Genomic DNA, 17,683 nt, shown 5'->3' with positions numbered 1-17,683 from the left:
CCTTGTCTCAAAAAAAAAAAAACAAAAAAAAAAAAGAAGAAGAAGAAAAGAAAAAAGAAATAAACCAATCCCCCAAAACCAGGACCAAATGTTTTCTCTGATAAGTGGATGCTAATCCATAAGGGGGGGCAGGACATGGGATGAATAGAGGAACTTTGGGTGGGGCAAAGGGGAGGGGGGAGAGGGTGAAGTACACCTTCAGTCTGATCATGAGGTATAGGAAAGATGGTGGAATGAGATGGACATCATTACCCTAGGTACATGTATGATTGCACGAATGGTGTGATTCTACTTCATGTACAATCAGAGAAGTGAAGAATTCTTCATTTGTGTACAAAGAATTGAAGAGCTTTCTACTGTCATGTATAACTGATTAGAACTAATAAAAAATAAAGTACAAACAAGGTTAATTTAAGGAAAAAATTTTTAAAATAGCACAACAGAGAAAAAAGGGGGGCTGGGGTGCAGCTCGACGTTAAAATATCTCTGGATTTGATCCCTAGTACCACCACCCCCAACACCAGCCCTGTCCCCCCCCCAAAAAAAATCCCTTAAAACCTAAACCCCAAGGTTATGACAATAAAAGGTGGGGCTTTTCATTGCTTATTGCATCATGAGGACAGAGTCCTCACAAATGGGATTAGTACCCTAAAAAGAGGCACTTGGGAGATTGTTTGCCCCATGTACAGTGACAAAATAGAGCAGGTACAGAAATCCATATGCAAATATAGGCATGTTTAAAAAGACATTCACCAGAATGGAGTCAATGATTAATAGTATAATTTCACTTGATACTACACTTTGTGTGTGTGGGGGGGGGACAGGATATCAGCAATTGAACCCAGAGGGGTTTAACCACTGGGCCACCTTCCAGCCCTTTTTTATTTTGAAACAGTCTTGCTAAGTTGGTGAAGGTCTCACTAAATTGCTGAGGCTGGCTTTGAACTCCATGACCCTCCTGCCTCAGCTTCCCAAGTTGCTGGTATTACAGGCATGCACCACTGCACCCTGTTCAAAACTTTCTTAATACATTTTCAGTAATCTTATATTGAAAAAATATAAATTCTATTGAGTATGTAATAAAAAATAAAACTTTTCATTTTGGAAGAAAAATTTATTAATGACATGTTTTTTTCCTCAAGATTGTTGGAGAAATGTACTGTTCCTTCCTTTTCTCCATGAATTATGAACTAGTTTCCCAATCCCTAAAAACAAACAAAAGATCCAAAGGATTAAAAACCATGGTGCTTTCTTTTCCTAAGAAAATTCCAACCCTTTAAAAATGTAATTTATCTTACAAAAGGTCAACTTTACACGCAGATCTTCAGAGAAGCATTTATCACAGTATATACCATATGTGCTAGACCGGTCCTTCAATCCATTCTCTACAGAAGCCGATCTTTTAAAAATGCAAATCTGATCCTCTCACTCCCCACACTCTTGATTGCTGATCCCATCATCCCTAAAACCCTACAAGGTTTCAATTATTTTTTGTTGGCCAGCATATCAAAACACTTTTTTTCTTTTTTTGTAGTACTGGAGATTAAACCCAGGGGCACTTTGCCACTGAGCCACATCCCCAGCCCATTTTAATTTTTATTTTGAGACTTGCTAAATTGTCAAGACTGACCTGGAACTTGTGATCTTCTTGCATTGGCCTCCTGAGTTACTGGGATCACAGGTGTGTGCTACCATGTCCAGGCTATAATGTGAATTTTGATGATGCAGTACAATAAATGGAAATAGTGGAGTAAGGGTTTGATGTTTATTTTTGGTGAAAACAATTATTAAAACTACATTTATATTACTGATATTTCTGTTAAGGAGGAGACCTATTCCAAATATTTACAGCTGCTGTTTGGTTCACAAATTCATTCCCCTTGTGGATCAGTTAACTTGGCTCTGTTCAATAGCAACAGATTTCACAATAACACACCTCTTTCATAAATTTACAAATGCAAACCAACTACCTTCATAAGGATCAAGTGATAATGGTACTGTGTATGAAGAAATGCCACAAAGCAGCTGGGCATGGTGGCACATGCCTGTAATCCCAGTGTCTGGGGAGGCTGAGGCAGGAGGATTACGAGTTCAAATCTAGCCTCAGCAACTTAGGCACTAAGAAACTATGAGACCTTGTCTCTAAATAAAATATAAAAAGGGTTGGGGATGTGGCTCAGTGGTTATGCCCCTGGTATCAAAACAAATGCCACAAAGCAGGACTTGCTACACAATTTTATACATTAACTTCATGGGAACTTTAGGTTCCAAATGGCATAACTTCCATCCCCCAGAATTTGAAAATAATATTGAGATCAGAAAATACTATGCTTTGTAGACAATCATAAATTAAGAGATAATGGGCTGGAGTTGTGGCTCAATGGTAGAGTGCTTGCCTAGCATGCATGAGGCACTGGGTTCGATCCTCAGCACCGCATAAAAACAAAGTAATGTGTCCACCTAAAAACCAAAAAAATAAATAAATATTTAAAAAATTAGAGATAAATCTTATAAAAGAAATCAGCATTGCCAAAGATTTGATTAGGATGGTTTTATAAGTGGTGGTGGCATGCACATATAATCCCAGCAAGTTTAGAGGCTGAGTCAGAAGCATCATGAATTTGAGGTGGAGCTTCATCAATTTAGTGAGACCCTGTCTCAAAAAAAATTTTTTGAGTGGGAAGCTGGGGGACCTGGGTTCAATATCCCCAGTACCAACCTTTTTTTCCTAAAAAAAAAAAAAAAAAAAAGATTGATGGCACATCCTGGGATTAGAATGTTACCTCTTCAGAGAAAACTAGTATTTTCAAATCTAGTCCAGTGTGTGTGTGCTTGTTTTTAAAGGATAGGATCTCACTAAATTGCCCAGGTTGGCATCAAACTTTCTCTTCCTTAGTCTCCTAAGTCATGGGGATTATTGGTAAATGCTATTGTACCTGGCTTAATACAGTGTTCTTCAAACTGGGGTATGCTTAGCCCTAGAGGTACACAAAGAATTTCCAAGGAGTGTATGAGCACATGGACTATTTTTAAGAGAATGGTTCTCAGGCTTTCCCCTTCCAAGTGGACTTTTTTCCAAAAACTGAACTACTGAAGATTGCTTCTTTCAAACTGGTTTTTCTTTTTCACTTCTACTTCGCAACCATCCCTCTCCCACTTCACCAAAATAAGCATACATTTCACCTCTTCCTAATCTTAGTGTGGTGCATCGTCCCAGAGTGGAAGAAGAGTATCAGAGACAAGTAAATTCCCTAATTACTTAGTAGCAAGACTTATGAAACTTCATAGTTTCCAGCTTTTGCTTTCAACAAAACTGAAGGACCTAATTGAGATGTCAGTTAATCATTGTAAACAACTTTGGTAGATCACTAAGAATATTTATGCATAGCTTGGAAGGAGTTTAAAGAATTTTGTGATATAGCTAAAACAAAACTACTTTTATTCCCATGATATATAATTTTTGTGAACAAATGTTCTCAACACATATACAAAAGAAAAGGAAAAACAATGAAATGTATGACAAGCACTGTCTGACTCTGGCAAACCCATCCTTGGCATTTTTTTTTTTGGAAAAAAAATCAGCCAATTACATGCATTTCTAATAAATGCTAATGTCATGTTTAACAAAATACTTGTAATATATTTATGTTGCTTTGATCAAATGTACACTAATAATTATAACAGTAAGTCAGTTCAGGACATTTTTAGACATTTCACAGAAATTCTTAAATTTAAATTTAAAATAATTGAAAATAGACTTCTGAGTAAAAATATGTTGCAAAATTCTGTGGGGAAGCAGAATGGAAATAAAAGGAAAGTGTAAATTTTCAAACTTTTCCTGTATTTTTCAGTTAATGGTCATATCATATCAGCATGTTTAGATTCCATTCCATGGATTTCTGAGATGATGTAATTTAATTTTGCAGTGTTGATATTTACAGCATTCTGGAAATGACATTCATCATCATAATTTGAACTTAAAATGAAATGTCTCAGGTAATTAAGAATGTATGGTCAGGCTGGCATGGTGGTGTGTGCCTGTAACCCCAGCAACTTGGGAGGCTGAGGCAGGAGGATCACAAATTCAAAGGCAGCCTGAGTACCTTAGTGAGATCCTGTCTCAAAATAAATAATAAAAAGGGCTGATGATGTGACTCAGTGGTTAAGTGCCCCTGGGTTCTATCCTTGGTACCAAAAAAAAGAAGAAGAAAAAAATGCATAGATGAGTATTTTTTCAAAACATTTTTAGGAAGGACATTAATCTTGTTCAGTGTTTTCTAAATGCCATCTTTCACCAATTGGTGGTGAAATGAAAAATACATTTTACTACTGAGCATTTTACTAGTATCCCTAGAGCCCTAGAAAATTTTTTATGAAATTAAATATGTTCAATTTAAACAAAGTGCTCATATTCCAAAAGTTATATCCTCTCTGATGTTTTTAGACTTAAGCTGTTTTTCTTTTTTTTAATCGTGATGTGAATGGATGTTATCTTTAAAGTGCTCTTAGTTACTCTCCAAAATGTTTAGGAATTCTTTTTGTTAACTCACAAATTCAGGCCCCTCAGAGAACCTAATGAAATGTAAAATGGAATATTTTTTAAAACAGAATGTTTTGGAATTATTGAGGAATAGAGAGCCAATTTACTACCTCATTTAATGGATGAAGCAGGCAATTTAAAGTTTCTTTTTTGTTGTTTGTTTCTGCTGTGCCAAATATTAGGATTTAATTTAATAAATTGTCCTAACTCTCAAGAAATTTACATTCCATTAAGGGAGGAAAATATTCAAATTAGTAACTACAGAAGTTAACTGTTGATAGAAATATGAAAATTTTCTATGGAAATGCGACTGTGGCTGATTTGAAAAATCAAATTGAAAGATAGTCTTTAAGCAGGATTTTGAGATAAAAATGAAATTTATCCACAAAAGTAAAGAAATCTTCAATTTAGCGAGACCATCTCAAAATAAAAAATCAAAAAAGGCTGGTGATATAGCTCAGAGGTAAAACACCTCTGGGTTCAATCACCAGAACAAAAAAAAAAAAAAGTAAGGAATTCTTAAGGAGTTAAGTGTGTTTGGACTGTAAGAAAAATGCTTGAAGTGAGATTTGAGAAAGGAAGAGTGATCAATACAAAGTGATCAATAAAGGAGTTTGGATTTTTATCCTGGTTAACAACGGGGAAACTGAAAGATTTTTAAAGGAATGACTAAAGCAGATACTTCTTAACATCAGTTTCCTTCATTCTCATTATATGCTCATCAATCAACCAGTCTTTAATTTGTCCTCTATGTCTATTCAACCACTAGAGAGAAATTCCCTTTGAAAACAAGGTATGTTACCTTGCCAAATTTGATCTATTGAAAAGTAATCTAAATGCCAGGTATGGTGGCACACAGCTATAATCCCAGCTACTCAGGAATTCAGGAAGGAGGATAGCAAGTTCTAGGCCAACCTCACTCAGTTTAGTGAGGCACTCAACAACTCAGTGAGGCCCTGTTTCAAAATAAAAAGGAATGGTGTTATAGCTCAGTGGTAAAGTGCCCCTGGATTCAATCCCTAGTACTGGGGGGCGGCGGGGTGTAAGGTCCTTAATATAACCAGAAATAAAGTTGAAGCTTTTCCAAACATTTATGATCAATCAACATAAAATTTCCCTGAAATGCTAAGACAATAATACTCTGGCTCAGCAAGACCTGTAAAGAACAAATGTGCAGTTACACCTCTGTTCACAAAAGGGCAAGCCAGATAGCATGGGTGGAAAAGGAAAAATTCCTAAGTACCTTTGGCTCAAAGTAGTTGTACTAGTTGGAGTGAATCAGTACTATAGTATTACTCCAATAAGGCCATTACTATAGTAAGTTTATGTCAGTGAGTCATTAGTCTTATCTGTTTCACAACAACAATCAACAAGTGAGGCAGGTGTGTTATTTTCCTGTAGGTGAAATGAGAAGTCATTATTTTGGCTTGGTATGTTTCTTGATGGAGCTATCTTTTCCTGGGCCAGAGTTGTACACTGCAAAGTTATTATGCCTTGTTGGTCAGTGGAATAATTAGGTTCATTAAACAAGTACAATTCAGGTACAACCTACTTTTTTCTTCTGTTTAAGTAACCCGACCTAACAACTGTGTGTTTCTGTGGTTGACTCAAATGTTTCAGGATTTTCAGGTTTGCTCCACAGACTAAAATGCTCATATGCTCCATGTTACTTTAGTTAACACATTTACATCCCCAAATGATGAGCTCCAGTCACACTGTCACGTAGTTCTACTGTAGAGATAGTATTTGTATTGTGAGGCCATTGGCAAATTGCTTAAATTTCCTCATTTGTAAAATGGAACTAGTAAGAAAATAGTAGTAACCTCATAAACTTGTTGTGAAGATTTAATGAGCTAATGTAGTTAAAGCACTTAGCACAGTGCCTGGTAAATAAACCAACAGATTAATTTCTTCATATTCATTTTTGAATATTCATATTCATATTCAAATACTTTATATTTGTCAGGTACTGCAGATAAAATGGTAAGCAAGAATAAACAGTCCAGATGATAGATATGCTAATTGCAATCTGGTCATTACACATTGTACACATATATTGAAAGATCATACTGTAATCCATGAATCTATATAATGATTATGTGTCAAACATTTTTTAAAAATAAGAATGGACATAATTTTCATAAAGCTTATCATCTAATGGAGGAGGTTGACAATCACAACAACAACTGTAAAAGAAAGCAGAGGGGAAGGATGTGGAGGGAGAAGGGAAAGAATGTGGCACTTTGGGAGCTTGTTATAGAAATATCTGAGGATGTTCAGAGAATACTTCCCTGGAACAAAACTCTCAAGCTGAATGATGATGAGGAGTAAACCAGGTGAAGTTGAGAAGAAAGATGGCTTTCCATCCTGTGCAATGCCTGCAGAGGAATGGGTCATCACAGGATTGAAGGATGAAAAGCAAGCCCAAATAGTTGGAGCTATTGGGGGGGTGGAGCAGAATGTAAGATAGGATGTGTGTGAAAAGAAGTGTGGGGGGGTCCATGGTGCACGACCCTGTGGCAGTTTAAAGTTTTTTTGTAAAAAAATTTTATAGTCCTTATTTGATAAGAACAATGGGAAATTTGTAATCTTACTAAAAAAAGAAAAAGAAAGAAAAGGAAAAAAAAAAAGAAAGAACAATGGGAAGCTTCTGAAGGTTTGAATGAAGTAGGGAGAAGAGACAGAATAAAGTACCACGATCACATTGGGATTTTGACATCATCATTGTTGCAAAGAATGATTGAGAAGAGACACTGAGCATATAGAGGCTATTACAAGACATGATAAAAAAGCTTTAATTGGCTGATAATGCTAAAGGTGAGAGACTGAACAAATTCAAGAGCTATTTAGGAGGGAAATTTATAGAAGTCAGTGATGGATTTAAAAAGAACGGTGTTAAGGAATGGTATGACAGTGTGTACAACCAGAGATATGAAAAATTGTGCTCTATATGTATAATATGAATCATAATACATTCTGATGTCATATATAACAAATTACAATAATAAAAAAGAACTGTGTTAATAACTCCCAGGTTTCTGGCACCATTCACAGAGACTACTGACATTAGAACAAGAAAGTTGGGGGGGGGGTAAAATTGTGAGTTCAGTTTTGGAAATCTGATTTTGAGGTTCTTTTAAGACATTCAAAAGAACATGTTAACGCTGGGAACGTGGTTCACTGGAAGAGCACTGATGAAAGCCTGATCCCTGGTTGCAATGGTGTGCACCTGTGATCCCAGCATCTCAGGAGGATCACAAGTTTAAAGCCAGCCTCAGCAATTTGGTGAGACCCTGCCTCAAAATAAAAAATAAAAAAGGCTGGAGATATAGCTCAGTGGTAAAGCACCCCTGGGTTCAATCCCTAGTACATAAAAATAAAAAAAGACTGATGCTTAGTAAGCATTTGGAGAATAGTCTGGATTGAAAATATTTAGAGCTAGATTTGAGGATTATGGGCTTTTAAAGGTAACTGAAATGAGAGTAAATGAAATAAACTAAAGAGAACACGTAAAGTGAGGATAGAGAACTTCAAAAAGAACCTGTGAGACAGCATTATTTAAAGAACAGGTGCAGAAAGAGGATCATGGGATGATCCCACATTCAATAATCCTCATTTTCAAAGTTCTTTTTCATGTCTAACTTGAACCTTCCATTCTTTAATCAAAGTCTATTTCTTCTGTTCACTCTCCAGTTGAGATAGAAAGCAGCTGTTCATCATCTTGTATATAACAACCCTTCCTATGCTTGAATACTGTTATTAAGAAACCTAGTAGTCTGCTCTAACTTGGGCTAAATAATTTCTAGCTCCTATTTTTCCAACCCTTTAATCATCTCTGTGACTCTCTGTTGAATCTCTTCCACTTTCTCCATCTCCCTCCTTTAGTTACAGAGTCTGTTGCTGGACATTGGACTTGCAAGATTCGCTTTGAGGATCACTGGAGAATTTTTTAAAAATTTCTTATAGAATAACTTTATGTATCCCAGTGCTATCTTGGATTTGTTCCATGTTAAATAGAGGACTTTTAGCAAATGACTTTATTTTGATCGTGTCTACCTGGATGAAATAAAAATTTATGCTTATTGTTAACCTTAAGTCCCTTTTGTGACACTTCAGAATGATAATTTTCAATCCCCTTATGTGATGAATGAAGCAAGTTGATCTGCTCCTGAGCTTATGGATGTCAGTTTGGGTAGAGGGTAACAACTTTGTATGTATCCCATGTACTTGCATAGATAAAATAGATTAAGAGTATGTTCTTGCCCAGTACAGTAGTGTATGCCTGTAATCCCGGTAGCTTGGGAGGCTGAGGCAGTAGGATTGCAAGTTCAAGAACAGCCTCAGCAACTGAGTGAGACCCTGTCTTTTTGTTTGTTTGTTTTACTTAGTTACACATGACAGTACAATCAATGATCATGACCGTACAATGATTCATACATTTGAATCAGATGGGATATAATTTCTCATTTTTCTGAGTATACAGGTTACAGAATTACAGTGGTCATGCAGTCACAAAAAATATGGAACACTTCACGAATTTGCATGTCATCCTTGCGCAGGGACCATGCTAATCTTCTTTGTATCGTTCCAATTTTAGTATATGTGCTGCCGAAGCACAGAGACCTTGTCTTAAAACAAACAAACAAAAAAATGGGCTGGGAAGGGCTGGGGTTGTGGCTCAGCGGTAGAGTGCTTGCCTAGCACGTGCTGGGCACTGAGTTCAATCCTCAGCACCACATAAAAATAAAATAAAGGTATTGTGTCCAACTACAACTAAAAAACAAAATACTTAAAGCAAAACAAAAAAGGGCTGGGAATGTAACTCAGTAGTGAAGTGCCCCTGGGTTTAATTCCTAGTACCTCTTCTCCCCAAAAAGAGAATGTTCTTTTTCTTCTCCCCTTTCTTGTTTAAACTGTAAAAGCAGATTTAATCTGCATGTATGAAATAATCTCCCTTATTTCACTTGTCTCACTGTATTGCTCATTGATGGCTGGCATGTCTCTTTTTTACTCCACTGTGAGCTTCTTGGAGACAGAACATGATTCTGCTTATCTTTGTATTCTTAGTTCCTTTTTTTTTTTTTTTTTTTTTTTTTTTTGAGATAGGGTCTCATTATGTCACCTAGCCTGATTTCAAGTTCCTAGACTCAAATAATTCTCCCTAATAGCTAGGACTACAGGAGTGCACCATTAAGCCCAGCTCTCAGTCCACATTTTATCTCAAAAATCATATTGGATGCCTGTCCTGAATCAGGACAAAGGACCAGCAATGGCACTGGAGTTTCATTTTGTTTTGTCAGTTCCAGTTGATTAGTATTAACTTAATTAATGCTGAACAATATGATGTTTAGGATTCTGAATCAGAGTCCTGGCTTATGAAATACTGCCACGAATTGGAATTGTTGGAATGGTGGTACTAAACTGTTTACCCTGAAAATGGAACATAGAAGAGGAGGTACAGGTTACCCACATTTTCCATTAAAAACAGCAATAGTATGCTGGGTGCGGTGACATACACCTATAATCCCAGCAACTGTGGTGGCTGAGGCTGGAGGATTGCAAGTTCAAGTCCAGTCTTAGCAACTTAGGCCCTAAACAATTTAGCTAGTCCTTGTCTCAAAATAAAAAATAAAAAGGGCTTGGGGATGTGGCTCAGTGGTTCAATCTCTGGTACCCCACCCCATATATATATATTTGTATGACAAAAGCATATATATATATATGACAAAAAGCAAAATAAAATTTAAAATTTGATCCCAGACTCATAACAGACTCTTCCTATGAAAAAGAATTAGCACTTTGTTCAGTTTATTGACCATAGGAAGGACAACAGAAAATCTTAGAGGTCATGGCCCTACTGAAAAATCTACTCACCCACTCATTTTGCCCAGTTATACAAGGTCTATTTTTAGAAGCCCTTGGAGTGCTAATCTGCATGGTTGCCACACATGGTTCTGAAATGTCATTACAAGAGTTTTATTCATGGTTCTTTCCTTGAAGCTGCTCAGAAAGTACTCTTGATTTGACTTAGAAGTGAACAAAAAGTAATAGAGGTTGTTTGGTTAGAAACGAATCAAAGAATTCAGCTGTCATTTTAAAAGTTCCACAGGAGATCTTCTGGTGGCAATGCTAAATTGTTACCTTGACAGCATATTTTCAAATGACCTATTAAAAAAACAAAGAATTAGAATGTTTAAATATACAATGACATCTTGGACAGGTAGAGTCTTGGACAATGATATATTGGACAGGTAGAGTCCAATATAAAAACTGAACTAAGAAGTACAGCAAACTGAAGAATTAGTATGTTGGGAGTATTTTCAAACCCTGGAAGATAAAGAAATAATCCTGAAGGACAGTCAAAATATTCAATTTTAGATACTTTTGTTTAGTTGCTTGTTTCATACTTCTTTCCCCTTCCTCCCTCCCTCCCTTCCTTCCTTCCTTCTTTTCTCTTATTTTGGGTACTGGAGATTGAAACCAGGGGCACTTTACCACTGAGCTACATCCCTAGCCCTTTTTGTAGTTTTTAATTTGAGCCAAAATAAAATTTTGCTAAATTACCAAGGCTGACCTTGAACTCAAGCTCTTTCTTCCTTAGCCTTTCCAGTAGCCACCTCACCTAGCCAGTTGCTTGTTTCTTTTCTTGTGTGCTTCTTCACCTAACATGAGCCTCCATGTCTAAACTTTAAAGAGTAACCTTAAAGATACACAAATTAATGATAAATCAGGCAGGTGGATCCATTTATGACCAGTGCTGTATTCAAAATCCAGAGTTAATGGCAGAGATGAGCACACTACTAAAAGTACAAGTTCACAACTTCACAGTGAATTGAAAGAAAAATTCTCTGGCTTTGCATTCTTTCTGAGTTACTTGACTCACTGATATGGCTTTTAACTATCACTGATATTGTAATGAGACCAAGTTTACAGCTATAACCTGAAAACTTTCTCCAGAGCTGCCGTCTGCCGTGTGTGTGCTCTGGGTACATCATAAACCCAACAGGCTTAAAATTATGGAAAACATCACTTCCCTTCTCCTTATACTCCTTCCCTACTCCTTGTGTTCTCTATTACAGTGATAGAGAATAATAATAATTATTATTATTATTCTCTATCACTTGATGTCAGTGCTGTGCTTCACAGTTGCCTTCCAATTTTCTGTATTTCTCAAATTCAACCAATCATCAAACTATGCTTAATTAGTTCTTTTTTAAAAAAATTAGATGTGTTTTATTTATTTTTATGATTTTTATCTTTTTAATTAGAGCTTTATATTTATACATAGTAGCTGGATTCATCCCGACAAACTCAATACATGCATGGAATTCAATGACAGTTCATGATCCTCTCCCCTTTCTCTCCTGTCCTTTCTCCCTTCCCTCTCCTGTTCTCCTTCCTCTACTAAACTTCCTTTTGCTCATCTATTTGTTTATATTTAACTGGTTCTTTTTACTTATTCATAAAGGTGAAGTTCCCTGTGGTATTTTTATATATGTGCATAATATGATTTTTAAAGAATTCATTCCACATTTCCTCCCTTTACCCATCTCTCTCCTAATTAGTTCTTAACATCCTTTTCCTGCTCTCCATCTCTGCTATTACTGTTCCAGTTCAGCCTCTTATCCTGAATTCTGCAGCTGATGTCTTAACTAGGTTTCTAATGTCTGGTCTTGCCCTGTCCATAATCTTTCCATTTCTTTCTCTATCTTAAAAGTTCAGAGCTGGGCTATAGTTCAGTGGTGGAACACTTATCTAACACATACAAGAGCTTGATTCCTAGCACTATGAAAAAATAATTAATCAATTAATTAATAGCCTGATGATTTTTCATTGCATATAAAATAAAGTTCCAGCTGTTTGACATGAAATTAAATAATTTTATGATCTGGCTCCCATCTAATCTTCTATTTTGGTCTGTTGTCCTCCTCCTGTACTTTCACTTGCTCCCTAGCAATGGTGGTATTTCTCCTGTGCTTGTCTGGAACATCCTGCCATTTCTGTTGTCTTCTTCATCAGTTGGCTCATCAGTCTTTGTTTTACAGTCTTCCTAGAAAGTCTTTCCTACCTACCTACAAACACCTTTGTGCTTCTAAAATACCCAGGACTCATGTCCATCAGTGTCATTACCACGTTATTATAACATGTTGTGCAAGGATTTTTCTGCAACACCATGCTGTCAGCTTTCTAAAGGGACATCATGTCATGATTACCTTTGTATCCATAACACATTGGCATAATTCCTTACACTGTGATTTCACCAAAGATATTGACTGAATGAACAGCAGACTGCATCGTCAGTGGATGCAGTAGAACACTGTTAAGAGCAAATTTACAACTGATTATTATGAAATGAATAATATAAAATGTAGTGACTGGACAAGGACAATAACTCTGATTTATACTTTAAATCCTCTGGATTATCACTGAACAGTTAAAAATAAAATGAATGCAACAGTTATGAATAATTATTTATCTCTAGTGACTAAGTGATACATTTAAAGGTTGCTAACCAAACTGGGGCTGTTATATGTAACACATTTTTAAATGAGAGTATTATAAACCAAAAAAAAAAAAAATTTTTTCCTGGAGAAGCACAAGCCCTCCTCAGAAAATCCACAAAAATGTATTACTATTATTCCAAGCAAGTGACTATTAAAATCGGTATATTAAAACTAGAAAGAATGGGTAGTCAAGCCTCATTCTTTCCTTCATTAACAGTATTCAATAAGATAGATCACTTTAATTTTACAAGTACATTTTTATTTTTTCTAAATTATATCCTAAGACAAAAGAAAAAAAATTGATAACTTAGACTCTAATAAAATGAATTAACAGGATAAAAATTTCTTATCTGTATATCTTGGAATCTAGGTTTCTTCCTTTGCCTAGGAACTTACCCTGTTTATTTCTCCCAATTTAATCACCTATTTTCATATTTATCATGTTGTACGTTTAAATGCAGTTGTGCAAGAACTTTATTGAAAAACCTTATACATTACAAGGCAACTACAATTTTAACCATCTGGTTTAAACATTTACAGATATTCTTGTTTCCAAAAAGGAAATAATAAGGATTGGGGATGTAGCTCAGTGCTAGAGCATTTGTCTAGCATGCACAAGGTCCTCAGCACCATGAATTTTAACAATTAATTCTTGAGTATTTTGATTAGTGTGCATTCTATTCTTTTTTTTTTTTAAAACAAGGAAACAGGTTCTTCATATTTTGTTCAATGAAAATTAGAGTGATATGTTCTTTAAAGCAAACACATGACCATGACTAAAATATATCACTTTCCAGATTTTAGCTGATACCTGGGGATTTTGTATCAACATCAGTGCCTTCAGAGATTTTAGTGGGATAACACCAGAAAGTCAGAGAGACCACAGAACTCTTTTATGGTTCCATTTAATTTTTTATTGTAGATGAAGTTAAAATGAGATAGTGTAATGTAAAATTTACTTTTTGTGGTAAAGAAATAAATTGAGTTAGAAAGTTCCTCTTTCTTCTCTCTCTCTTTTTTTTTAATATTGGAGGTCAAACCCAGGGGTGGTCTACCACTCAGCTACAGTAAGTAGGCTAAAATGCTTAGGCTAAGATGCCTAGGCTAGCTTCAAACTTGCAATCCTCTTGCCTTAGCCTCCCCAACTGGTTTCTACTAATTTTTAACCTAATGATTCTAAACAAGTTACTATGCCTCAATTTCCTTATCCATAAAATGGAAATGTTAATTGTGTCTATGGGTTAGGAAAATTAAATCTTAGAAAAGATGTGGATAGGAACAGATATCAAAACTGTGTGGACTGATGTGATTCAAGTCTTGAGTTCCTTAATTCAACTCCCCAGAACTCTTATTACTCTCCTTATGTGCCACCAAACACTCCAGAATTCTCCTAATGAATTTCTGTATTTGCACAAGCTACTTCTACTTGCAGCCTAGTATTCTGTGAGATTCTATTGTATGTGGTAGGACCTACCAGTCTTTGAGTTTCTTCTCTGGAGCTGCTGCTTGCTTTCCTGTATGTTGTGTCTTGGTTTGGGTAAGTTATTTGATAGTTATTACAATTTAGAAAGAAGCCAGACATTGTGGCACATACCTGCAATACCAGTGACTTGGGAGGCTGAGACAGGAGGATGGCAAGTTTTGTTTTGTTTTGTTTTTTGGGATGGCAAGTTTGAGGCCAGCTTCAGCAACTTAGTGAGGCCCTGTTTTAAAGTCTTAAAATAAAAAAAAATAAGGGACTAGGAATGTATCTCAGTGGTAAAATGCCCCTGAGTTCAATCTCTCATACCAATAAAATAGAATAGAATAAAATAAAAAATTCAGAAACCTTCATTCATTTATTGACTGATTGTTATTTTTTTCCATATGAACAAGAAGACGTATTTATAAATTTTTTTATTGTTACTGTTAAGAATATTAACTTGAGGGCTGGGGATATAGCTCAGTTGATAGAGTGCTTGCCTCACATGAATAAGGCCCTGAGTTCAATCCCCAGCACCAAAAAAAAAAAAAAAATTAATTGAATGCTGACTTTCTTTAAAAAAGCTAAAGAGGCTGGGTGTGGTGGTTCACACCTGTAATCCCAGCAACTTGGGAAGCTGAGGCAGGAAGATCACAAATTTGAGGGCCAGCCTCAGCAATTTAGCAAGACCTTGAGCAACTTAACAAGACCCTGTCTCAAAAAAAGAAAAAGGTCTGGGAATGTAGCTCAGTGATAAAGTACCCCTGGGTTCAATCCTCAGTACCAAATAAATAAATAAAAGCTTTAAAGAGGCTTTAATATTTCAGGAATTGTCTGCCTAAAATAATGGCAGGGGGATGGCAAGTTCAAGGCTAGCCTGGGCAACTTGGTGAGATACTGTCTAAAATAAAGAGAGCTGAAGATGTAACTCAGTGGTAGAGTACTTGCCTAACATGTATGAGGCCCTGGTTTCAATTGTCTGTACCTCAAAAAAGGAAGGAAAAAAAAAAGGTTATAATGGTACTGAAAAATGTATAACATTTATGTGGAAAATGAAATAGAGTAAAAACCATCTATTGTAATCTTAAATAGCAAATTTGGAAACAAAAGTCTGTATGAAGGAATAGCAGTATAGGTAGAGAGAAAAGACATACTTAACACATTTGGGGAATAGTAATTATGAAGGTCTTATGAAATGATGGATTTAAACAAGCTTAGTAAACTACAAAATGCTATGAATACTTTGGGGTTTTTGTGGGAAGCAGGAGGACTGCATTAAGTTCCTCTGCTACCAATGAAACTTCATTTTATCTACTCTTTCTATCTGTTCCATATCATCCAATTCAAACTGCTTTAATTTTTTTTTACTTTGTCCTTAAGCATTTAACATGGGAATTCATTTACTCAACAAATATTCATTAAACAAAAAAATGGTCTCAGTATAGAGTTATGAAGGTAGCAGATCTTAATGTAAAATTGATCTAAAACATCATTTAGGGATGGGGTTGCAGCTCAGTGGAAGAGCGCTTGCCTAGCATGTGTGAGACCCTGGGTTTGAGTCTTAGCACCGCAAATAAATAAATAAAATAAAGGTCTATTGAGAACTAAAAAAAATATTTTAAAACTCATCATTTATATATTATTTACATTCAAAGGTATACTTGTTCTGTAAATGACTCTATAAATACTAAAGAAGCTGCTTTATTAAACTGTGAGACTCATGTGCTGACATAATGCAAAGTGTTTTGGTGGAAAATACTGGAGAATATTTTGCACTGAAATTTAAGGTGAGAGAGGCTCAGATTTTTTTTTTCTTTCCATGTTAGGACTAAAACCCAGGAGGATCACAAATTCCAGGTCAACCAAGTTCAAGGCCAGCTTTAGCACTTTAGTGAGACCCTGTTTCAAGATAAAAAAAAAAAAAGAGGGCTGTGGGATGTGGTTCAGTGGTAGAGTGCTTACTAGCCCTGAGTTCAATTCTCAGAACTCCAAAAATATTAAAATTAAAAAAAAAAAGCTGGAGGGAGCTCAGTTGCAGAGTACCCCTGGGTTCAATCCCCAGTAATGTGGTGGGGAGGGTGTCAGGAAGAAAATTAAGAATAACCAATGTAAAGAAATATGTGAGATCCAGCTTTTAAAATATTTTATTAATAAAATATTGTACAGCAAACAAACATTACTATACCTTAGTAAACCCAAACATGATTCTTCCACACAAACCAGAATCACCCTAAGCATCAAAATAAAACTCAAAATAAAGTGAAAAATGCTTCTTTTATTTCAGTTTAACATTTCTTTATTTATTTATTGGTTGTTCAAAACATTTCTTTGAGGAGGTCTGAATTTCAAATGGATCCAATCACTTTCAACTAGAAACAAACAAGATCCTATCTGCCCACTTACAAACTTAATGTAAATGGATTTACATTTTCATTGTTGGGATTTTCTCTAGTCTAGGTTTGACAGACTATCAGAAATTTAAAGAAACCCCCCACAGCCCTCCAGCCCTCCTTTTAGCTTTCTCCCTGCTCCACCCTCCTCCCTGATCCTCTTAACAGGGTCCTATGACTTTTTGTTTGTTTGATTGATTATTTTTGTTTTAGACAGGGTCTCCCTAAATTGCCCAGGCTGGTCTTGTACTCGTGATCCTCCCTCCTCAGCCTCCCCAGTCACTGGGATTACAGCCATACGCTACTTACCCTGCTCTGACTTGCTTTTTTAAACGCAGGCAATGGGGTAGCACCTTCCTTTCAACACAGTTGTATGGCTTTTGATAAATGTTTGCCTAGTACTATTTTAAAATGAAAAGAGTAAACTGTTTGGCTCTGTTCTTTCCCCATCACTTCTTCAGAGCACTTCTAGCGGGAAACAGATCAAGACTCTCAGGAATTTGTGGGTTTAAGCGCCCCAAGGAGCACCCCAGTGGACTCCCAGTACTTCATTCTAAAAAGCTATGCCTAGGACTTCTGAGCACCAATATTTTCCTGTGTTAACTTATTGCACTGCTGAAGAGCTGAGTTGACCTCAAAAGAGAAAGGCAAGGGCTGGGGTTGTGGCTCAGTGGTAGAGCACTTACCTAGCATGTGTGAGGCACTGGGTTCAATCCTCAGCACCACATAAAAATAAAATAAAGGTTATTGTGTCCACCTACAACTAAAAAAGAACTATATATATATA

At 36.1% G+C, this 17,683-nt stretch overlaps 1 non-coding gene across 1 annotated transcript; it reads right to left on the bottom strand.

Moving 5' to 3' along the window:
• Positions 1-9,054: 9,054 nt before the first annotated feature.
• On the bottom strand, positions 9,055-9,157 carry LOC125610592. Its single transcript, XR_007340597.1, has one exon. It is a non-coding gene; the product is annotated as a U6 spliceosomal RNA (small nuclear RNA).
• Positions 9,158-17,683: the final 8,526 nt, after the last annotated feature.

The sequence above is a fragment of the Marmota marmota genome, unplaced genomic scaffold (assembly GCF_001458135.2).
Source record: "Marmota marmota marmota unplaced genomic scaffold, marMar, whole genome shotgun sequence".
In the NCBI taxonomy this organism is placed as follows: Eukaryota; Metazoa; Chordata; class Mammalia; order Rodentia; family Sciuridae; genus Marmota; species Marmota marmota.
The sequence above is the reverse complement of the archived record's forward strand: the minus strand, read 5'-3'. Positions and strand labels throughout refer to the sequence as shown.